The following is a 10,593-nucleotide window of genomic DNA, read 5'->3' as shown; positions in this document are numbered from 1 at the left end:
TGTCTACAACAAATGAAGTGTAATTGCGTTTTCAGTGTAGAAAAATGTCCTGAGTTAGACTTCAAGTTTAATTTGCTCCAGAGCGAAAAGAATGAATAAGGCGTATGCAGATGGAAATGTCAATATGAGCCATGCTTTCTCTTTGCTTTCATCATTCACTAAAGGCACCATGACATTGCTGATTTTGTAAAGGGGATTCAGTTTGTGGAGTGAAACGTACGTTGGTGATAAGAGGGTTTGTGGGAAGCACCTGGTTTGTGCGATGAAATTTCAGAAAAGTGCTTTCATTAGGGAGGAAATTACTCATGTATCATGAGGAAATTTAGGTAGAATTTCACATGAAGTTCATTTATAAAAAAATGATGTCAACTTTGAAAGTAAAACTCACCTCAGTCTTGCGCCTAATTGCTTTCAGTTGATAAGCTATACCTGACAGCGGTCAATCGTGCTCAGCTCAGACAACATATTTGGTCACTAGATGAGACTGGCTCCCCTCTCGTGCTCTCAATTAGCTCGCATGATTTATTTCAGATTTCATTTGATGAGACTGACCCTTCGACCCAGCCACAGACAATACTGAGTCATAAACGTCAGCCGTGAGATTTTGATTTAGGGAGATCCTGGTGATTAAAAGTTAATTGTTGAAATGTGTCAAGGTGGCTTGTTTAATTATGTCGAACGAGGCATTCATTCTGAGCTCAACTTAAAATAGCTCGGCGGGTAACTCACACTTGGAGGCTTGCCTGTGTGAATGCAGCGCTGCTTTATTTACTTTGCAGAAGTCACTGCGATGACCCCTGGGGAAGATAATTAAGGTGGAATCAACATTTCATGCTGTACGTGATGAGCATATCAAGACAATTATGCTCTTCAGAAAAGGGACGGGGAGCTTGAAGCAGGAAAAAATGCTGATAACCACTGTTATGCAGGTTTAAATTGTGAGGTATAACAGACAGTTTTGAGCATTCAGAAGCAGCTTCCCCTGGCTAATTAGGTCCAGTGTAGTAGCTGGAGGAGCTAGCGGGTGGAGTGGGAGTGCACGGATTCAGTCAGCCTGTATTTTTTTTGCCGTATTGTTAAGCACTTGAGCGATTCCCCACTTAGTTAGTTCCCTCACTGTCACTGGGGAACTAACAAAATGCTCAACAAATCTCTTTATAACGTTTTGGGCACATATACTTTGCCATTGATTTATGTGTCAGGTCATAGTCCTCCATTGGCATTAATGTATTCCATCATTTCCACTGAAGAGCTTTCTTGCCTCCCGCAAAGTTTGAACTGGGTCACGTTGAAGACCCCGCAGGCCATTTCTCTTTGCATAACTGTTCCTTTCATGGAATGCCAGTTACACAGCAGATACTCGAGCGAAGTTCATTTTCATATAAACTGGTGCCCCTTTTCTCTCCTTCCGAATAGAAAAAGAGTACATTTGACTATTCGTCAACAAGGACACACAGTGTCTTTGAAGCACATGATACCGGACTCTACCAATAACATCCATTTGCAGAAAGAGGAAGCACCAGCAGGTACAGCCAATAGTACAACCGCCGAGTTTTATTTTCCTCCCTTTTACATACAGCAGGTGCTCTTTGCGTTTGTTTGATGTTTAATATTCTCCGTTATGCGTTTCTAAATTGAAAAAATATAAGTTATGCAGCCATTGTACAAGTCATTGTAGCTCTGTAAAATATTTCCTTCTGAATATTACTTGATATCTGTCCTCTGTGCTAATGTGGCCCTTTTCACCAAAATTCCCACTGAGCAACTGGGCACATTTCACTTCTAAACCAAACACTTTCAACCCATGCATGAGCTTTAATTGTGAAACATGATGATGTTACCCTTTGTACTTGTAAACCACTTTTGGGAAAATGCCTAGTGGAAAGAGACATGGATGGAGAAGGTCCTAACAAAACAAAAATGGATGTTATTCAAATCTGGTCCACTTCTGTTAGCTGTTTGAGCCTTAATGCTTAAAACTTAATCAGTGTCAGCTCAAAAATGGTCAAACAAATAGAAATAATCATAAAAGCACCATTTTGCATGTGTGAGTGGCATTAAAACCCATACGCACAGACAAACACACGCATTCTCGCGCACACATGTACACAATCAATATCATTGCAAAACTAAATTATGGCAGCCGTGGGGAAATATAAATTATTTTATGTGAGCTGTACTCATTTCACGCCTGGTGGACTCTCACCTTTAACCAGGAATGCGCATGTCTCTCGATGCAGTTTCAGGCACGGGTATTCTAATAAAAGAATAATGGAAGCATTCTCCCTTTTTAATTGGACATTGTTAGAATGACATATCAATCCCACTGCAGAGATGCCCTTTCCATGTATACTGTAATTGAAACCTTTCCTTTTTCCTCCCTCATGGTCCCACTATGCATGAGATTGAAACTGCTTATGTCTTGCAAATCTGGACCGCCTGCGTGGTTGTTTATTGTTGACTCTGCCTTTCTGGGCATAATATCATCATATGAATTCATTTTTTATTCTGTTTCTTACTAATATCTTGATGTTCATGTGATTTACTCTCTCTTTCTTATGTAAAAATTCTCTTAGTATTCTCAATGAGGTTAGAAACACCATTACCATTAATGATTCATCTGCCTTCCTATTTTTTTTTCTGCAATTTTACATTCCATAAGCTCTGATTTCCATTAGCATTTTTGCAATTATCCAGAAATTCTATTAAAGTTCTTGGCAATGAAATGACAAGAAATGATCACCCTATTAAGCCCCGAAGCTAAAAAACAACATCATGTGCATTGTATTGTATGGTAATAATTTTCATTTGAGAAAAAAAAACAGTGAATTACTACCTGTGTTTAACCACTCAGAATTCCATTTCAGGTATTCATGGCATGAGGCTGACAAGCGAATTGAGGCAGAGCAAATAAAAACTGGCAGCCGCTGGATGAATGGCTGCATGTTTGGGTCATGATAAGGAAGAATTACATTTTTACACATCACTGAGGAGAGGAAAACAAAACCTGGTGTGGAGTTAAAAGCTCTTTAAACTGTTGGAAAATAACCCAGCAAAGGAAATCATTCTCTCTTAGTGGTTTAAGCCTTTTCCTCAGTGGAAGATGTAAGTGATTTAGAGCGCCTCAAAAATCACACAGTATGGTCCCCAAAGCACACATAGTAAAAAGTATGATAGCAGTCCACCGGGTGCAGAAGGGACTGCATCCGTCTTTAGTGGGCAGTCATAATGGAGCTATTACAGAGTCGGTCCCACTTTTAGATCCCCCATGTTCTGTATAATCAGTGCAAGCTTGTACATTTCCATTCATCCAGGAAGTCTGAGTCACGTTCCTCCTCTCTGCTCATGTGTCAACCTGTACATCTACATTCCAGGTATTTCTGGTTATTAATGTGGAAATTTACTAGCAAATATTATAAGCATTGCCAAGATGATCGAAGAGTGGGTTCAAATAATAATACTTTTTTTTCTTTTTTAGAAAATAGCAATAGCTGTATTTGTATAGCTTTGTCATAGCCCAAGGTACTTCACAAAAGAGGAAAATAAGCTTTATGGTACAGCAAGGATTTGAGGGACAAAGCCAAATAGTTTAAATGAATGAGGGACATTTCTCTTTTGAATCTTTGATTAGATTAAGAACTAATACTTACCAAGGGAACTTCTATTTATTTCTGTCTATTCTTTAATCTGGATAATAGATAGAAAATATTCTTACAATTTATATTTTAGCAGTGTGCTGCCACCGTTTGTTGCATTTATGATTTATTTTATTTGTGCTTTTTGGTCCATGTTTGCTGTCTGTTGTTTTGTTGCCTGTCCATCAGTGATTTACTGTAAGATTTTGTCCGTTGTTGCTTTATGTGAACATGAAAAGATTAAGTTTAAAAAAAGAAAGAAAGAAAATAAACAATAAGGATATGAAGTATTGAAGAATGAAATATAAACAGGATAACAGGAGGATTACACCAAATGAAAAACTAGATAAGAAGATAAATTTGCTGCATTTGTCTTCTTTATCTTTATATAATCGTAAATTGAATCGCTTTGGCTTTGGGACGGCTGGTTGGTCTGTTAAACCAAGACATTTGAATACGTCACCTAGAGTAGATAGTGATGATCATTATACTGTTTAAATTTCTCATGAATGTTACGCATTTCGGTTCAGTTAGTGAGGTTAAAAAAAGGGTCTCAAGGCCCACTGTACGTTTTCCCAGCCAGTTGGCAGACTGGCTCCCGAGAGCCCACTCCCACTGGGTGTGAATCAGAAATCTAACAGCTAATGGCAACAGTCGCCCCATGGTAGCACTACTGACAGCAAACTAATGCCCACACACACAGAGTGGAGCACAAGAGCTGTCAACACCCACTCTGACCCTGTGGGTATAAACTGGCCAACAAAAAATAAGGGAAAAAAAGGGCGAAAAATCACCCCCAGTTGGAAATGATGGCAGTTATTTTTTCCCAACACCTCATAAGCACACTTGAGCCCTTTACCACTAAGAGTGGATTTTCCACTTCAGTGTTTGTCTTGCTATAATCAAAGTGTTGAGTCGCAAGTGGAAGAAGGAGCATATTGAAAGGGTCAAGGAAGGAGTATATTATTATCAACTATAAGACCTGGAAGATTTTGTGCCCATTGGCAGACAAAAGTGCATATTGAAAGCAAGGCTTAAGAAACCAATCTAAGACCTTGATCAGTGTGCCAGCCTAAATCTGTCTTTTTTTCACATATTTTATGCAGATTGATTTTAGAAAGTCTGGATAGTAAAAAATAAATAAATAAAATAAAATAAATCACGCCGGATTTGATTTTTGCAAATCAGATCCAAACAAGTCTTTGAGTTGAAATGTGATTCAAATCGGGCTTCTATAGATGCATTTCAGCACAGATGCGCCAGGGACTTGAATCAGATCTCAGTGTCTTCTGTGTCAGTCCAACGTGACACACAGCAATGGCATCCTATAGAGAGTGACAGAAAACCATCAGAGCAGCTGAGCAGAATCTATAATGATACTTGCAGAGCAGTGCGCAGGATCTCGCAGAGACCAAATGTCCATGGTCTGCTTCATGACTCGACTCTGCGATTTCTCTCCGTTTCTCTCAGAGAGCGAGATGATGGATGTCCATTAAGTCATGCCTCTGAGTTTGAAAACTGTGCCAACAGCATACATAGTTATTTTGGACGTCATTACCACAGCTCGATTGCCGATGCCTGGACATGGACATTCAATCACTTGCAAAAATCATATTTCAACACATGTTGTGTACTTTTTGGCACACTAGAGGTCAGCACACACAAAGCAAAAACAAGACAGTTTAATTAATGGTTGTTGCTCATCATCAATTTATAGTTGTTCATCATCATAGAACTTAAAGGTTTCAGTTATAGAGGAAATGTGCTGCTTCTGACTGGATTTTTCATCCCACAGACTGCACCAAGGATTGTTTGCTTATTGTCTTATGTCTGAGAAAATAACCTGTGGAGGTGGATCTTATTTATGCTATTTGTTGCATTTTGAGAAATGTAGGATCCAATGTTCCTAAATCAAAGTTAGGATGACCCAACCTCTGCTCCTCTGATTCTGATGTCTTTTTTTGACATGTCTATTTTAATTCTCAAAGCTTTATGGAATTGCAAAACTAAACTGCTGCTGTGCCCCTTTAATTGTCATGTGTTACTTTTCTAGTGCATAAAGCAAAATCCAGGAATGATTATGTATCTGATTTGATATTATGAGAGTCAGCAAAATTAGAATCTAGTAGCAATATTTTATTGACAAAAAACCCTGCACCTGCAGAATGACACGAGACAAGCGTTGACAATAAAGAAGGAATCACTGAACAGCTGCCCCCTGCCGAAATTAACAGAGTCTCCAGCGTTTAGCACCACCACAAAACCAAATCAAGCCTGTGTTATCAGTATACAGATTCATCCGCCAGCAAAGAACAGGAGTCCTGAGGGGAGCAGACGTCAAAGTAATCAACCTCTGAATTCAAGAAGAGAGAACAGCTGTCACACCATAGAGTGATTTTACATTTTTTACTCAGTAGAATGAAAAAGTCTTCTGTATTTTTCTTATGTTGCTATAAACATAATCCACCACCATGATAAACCAATAACAATAATGCAAAGTAATTTTTTAGGCTTAGCTCCCACAGGCCGTAACCTTCTCTTATTGATGAAGCCTGGAACAAGTTCAGAACCTTGAATTTGTATCTGAAACTGAAAAATAGCAACTCATTACTCATTTCTCAGGGCAAACAGCCATCAGCCTAATCTATCTTGAGCAGCACCGTAGCACACTTGGCAGAATGCGAGACTGTCATGATTTTCAATTTTGATGCAGTTATTTTTCAGAGTTGCTCCACACTGCAGAAATTGTGTGACTGAATCACCACAATATGAGCGAAGCACTTCAGCAGGAACTCAGGGTTCTTTACCCAAGATCCCAGCAGAGAGTGCATAAATCATCACAGTCTCCCCTCCCAAGTAAAGACAGAGAGCAACAGCTGGAGGAGAGGAGCTCGGCTTTAAACAGTACAGGCTGCAGGAGGTTCAGCCATCACTTCTTGTTGTGGATTCTGACATCAGTAGTAATGAATACCTTGGAGCGTTGCCTGGCTGCCTGTGCGTGAACTGCTATCACACATGAGGCTTGGAACTGGAAGCGGTTTTGTTTGTGTGTCTTTGTGTGTGTTGGCGACCATGTCAGTGGGTTTGTGTGTGTGACCATGTGTACTTGTAATGGATGCACTTCTGTGTACCTGTACACCCTCATTGCTGTGAATGTGCCCTTTTCGCCGGGGCATATATGAGTAATATGCAGAATAACAGGTAGGCCTAAATGACCTGGGCTGACAGGAACAATTAATCAGAACATTGTTGGTGCTCTTGGATGAGCCTGTGGCTTCATGCTGAGGTTACACCTGCGAGGGCTGGAGCTGCACAGGGATCCAGTGCACTGATACACAATGATCTTAAAATGATATATGGCTGTGGAGGATATTTGTTTCAAGCGTTTGCACGGTCAATATACATACGGGGTTCATGCCAATGCCTTTATTTGATCGTTCCTCGCTTTTTTGATCCTCAGTTGATCTTGCAATTATCCAAGTCTACCATTTTTTGGCTCAGAGGAGCGAGGAGGGATCCCCAAAGAGGTCTGGGCAAGGACACTTGAGACCCAGATTTGTGGAAGTCTTTTACCTGATTGACACATCTTTTATTGGAAACCTTTTAGTGACTAGATACTCACTGCAATTTTATATTGAAGTGGACATAATAAATAGAGTACAATAGGTTTTAGATTTTATGTTTTGTGATCAACAATCTAGTTCTGGATCTGTGTTGTGTGAGTAGATCTGATCAACAAGAGTCATAACTGTCTGAATCTGACTTTTCATATCATGGTTTATTGTTTTCCCTTTTAATCTATATCCTGAATCATATTGCTGTGTACTCATAGAGGAACAGGAGATAATGTTGTCTTTCAGTAGTAAACACATTTTAACTGTCATTCCAATTCAGTCACATCTGAGGCTGATAATCCCTTTGTGTCTGGTAGAAACTAGCTTAATGGGATATATTTATGTAATTTCTACTTTTCCTAAAACATTTGGAGTAATAGGCCTACTAATTTCTTCAAATGATAAAATATTCATATCATGACCTGCACCGTTAAATACTGTTATTAAATTTATTAGTAGAATATCAGTAAATGCAAATGCAAATAATTAGACATCCTCATAGCACAAATGGTTTGTGTGCAGTGCAGAGGGGACATTTCATTTCTATAACATGTTTTCTCAGTTCCTTTCTCCTTGCATCTTGAGTGGGAGGACTAGGAGTAGCAGGGAAAAGGTGCAAGCAACATTCAACTGATGAATGCAAGTCCGATATTCAGTTTCCTTTTAGCTATGATTTGGTCTTCACCAATTCCCGAGGGAAATATCAAACTTTAACTAAATCCTGAATTAGGAAGGCAGGTAACCTACAGTTGGTTTTCTAGAGCTTTTTCTTTTCAAATGACTGCTCTCTGCATCAGAAATGATAGCGTGAACCAAACCTGCGTGCTGTAAAACCAAAGCAATGGGTCAAGTAGTCTTGACAATTTAGCTATAATCTAATTATGCTTTTTTTTTCCCAGATGTAATCTTGGCCCTTATACTTATTTATTTTTGTTACCTGATTATGGACTCATGGTTACGTTTAATCCGTTACTATTGGGCTGTGTTTGTAAATACAAAAACTTACAGATTATATCTCAGTGGGTAAAAGTCCATGAACAGCAGGCTAAAGTGGTTGCAATTGCAATTCTACACTCACAACCTGCTTGGGGAATTCAGTTGTCACTAATCAAAGCAAATTTAATTAAACCCAGACTCAAAACCTAGGCCCTCTCCATTCTACCGCTCTTTTGTCCAATATCAGAGCTGCAGCCACCTAGCTGGTTTCAGTGTCTTACTCACATAATATGTCAGGAGGTCTTTGCTTGCTGATGTATGTAGGACAAGCAGTGGGGTGTCTGAAGTAATAAATGAACAAGATGAATGTGGGAGATATGTTCATTTGAAAGCTCTTGTCACTGAGGGTTTGTCGTCCGGCTGCACAAAGGGTGGAGCCGTCCTGCCTGATTTACTTTAGATTCAAACCATGGCTAAATTGAAAATCGTGAATCACTCTGACACCATTGGTGCAAGATGGATTACTCCAGTTAAAGGGTGCCTTTTCTTTCCTTTGGTTCTTTTTAAAGAAATCATACAAAAATTAATTTTTCTGACAGATGGCTGACCCGGGCAGTCGACGAAAGGAATAGCAAAGGGAGGCCAGCACTGAGGCACTACAGAGCTGGTTTTATCAGCACCGCACTATCCCAACCACATCCAGCAGCTCTCAGGAGCACAATGAGCCTGGCTGAATATTTGATCAACTGTCTCAGGTTTAACAAGCCCTGCCAAACTATGCTTGCCTGGAGGAATAAGATATGCCTTGAGCAGGGTAATGCCTCCCCCAGTACGTTAAGGAAGTAAGTGTTTGATGCTCACAATGCTCTGTCTGCGCTAATCTCATCCAATCTTTCTTGCTTGGATTTTCAGCAAGGTTCAAGATTTGCATTCCTGAACAATGGCTGTCTGGGTGCCAATACTGCCTTCCAATATAATCTAGCCATAAATTACAAATAATAACAACTCAACAACTCACACACAGTCCACTGTAGAGCAAATGGAGTGTTTACAGATTGAATTCAATGAAATACTATGTGCTGTCTTTCATGCCAAGTGTGATATAACTGATATTTTTTCACAATGCACCTGGAAGCTCTTTGTCATATATAATCAGAAATAACTAAAACTCAATAATAATAATAATAATAATAATAAGGTGGGAATTTACGTGTGTGTGTGCTTTCTGTATCTTTGTGCCTTTCAGTCTAAGTGTGTGTGTGTGTGTGTATGTCTTGCCTCTTGTGCGTGTGTTCACTCCAACTCATCGTTGCTGGCTGCAGCTCATTGCCCTGCAGTAATATCAGGCCTTGCAGACACCTGGGTCCGGGGTGGTGTGGGCTCTCAGAGGAGGCAACGGCCTGGCAACTGGCCCTGATTACTTTCTCCACTCTCCGGAACTCAACTCTGTATATGCCATTAACTGCTGCACGCAGTGTGATCCCAACTTGACCGTGCCATTAACCCTGTACACAAAGGGTTGTTTACAAACACACACCCATACACACACACTCACATGCACGCATGCGGACACACAACCTCACACTAAAAACACGGTAGCCTCGCAACTTAACCAATGAACTACTGAAGCCACAACCTCTGCGGACTAACCTCCTCCACAATCTTCCCAGTGAGACCTTTAAAACAAGATAACATGGAGCAAGGCTGACATCTAGTGGTAAAATCATAGCACAACCACAGCTGGTACGTGTAAACAGTAATTCCAATGTGTGTGCTTATTATTATAATAATACATTATAGTAAATAGGGTAAAATGGGTTTGGATGTAATTCCAGTATGTACAGTTTGATACTACACGTACCAACCCAGTTTGAGGTGTAATGTGTTGGAAGTTGCCTTTGTGTGTTGCTCTTTGGGGTCCCATAGACTCCACTGCACTACACCTGTTGGTAATAGTTTTTATTTCCAAATCAGCCAGTTCTTTCCTCCAAATATTGATGCTGTTATCATTTACTCTGCTGAAAATTTAATAAACAAATATGTATTTGTTTTGCATTTCTTTATTCCTTATTTACAAGAAGGAAATGTACAAACAATATGACTTTACTTGTGTTTGGGTTCACCTCAGGGAAATCTACTTCTCCAATGAAATGGGATTACACTGCGTTAACAAGTATCAACAGCAATCACATATAGCATAGGAGAATCCTTTGTATCTAACCATGTTTTATGGAAGTCACGCATCATATTGTGTGGCAGACCTCTGAAACATGTCAGTTCAAAGATCAATGTTACGTATGTGTCTTGATCTGTAAAGCTGTGAAGCTGTTCAGTAAATGCACTTGGAGTAAAAGGTAGTGTAATGCAGTGAGGTTGAAATGTAAAAAGTAAAATTCTGATAGTCAGAT

Source organism: Scatophagus argus, chromosome 9, assembly GCF_020382885.2.
Source record: "Scatophagus argus isolate fScaArg1 chromosome 9, fScaArg1.pri, whole genome shotgun sequence".
In the NCBI taxonomy this organism is placed as follows: Eukaryota; Metazoa; Chordata; class Actinopteri; family Scatophagidae; genus Scatophagus; species Scatophagus argus.
Note: the sequence above shows the minus strand (reverse complement) of the source record.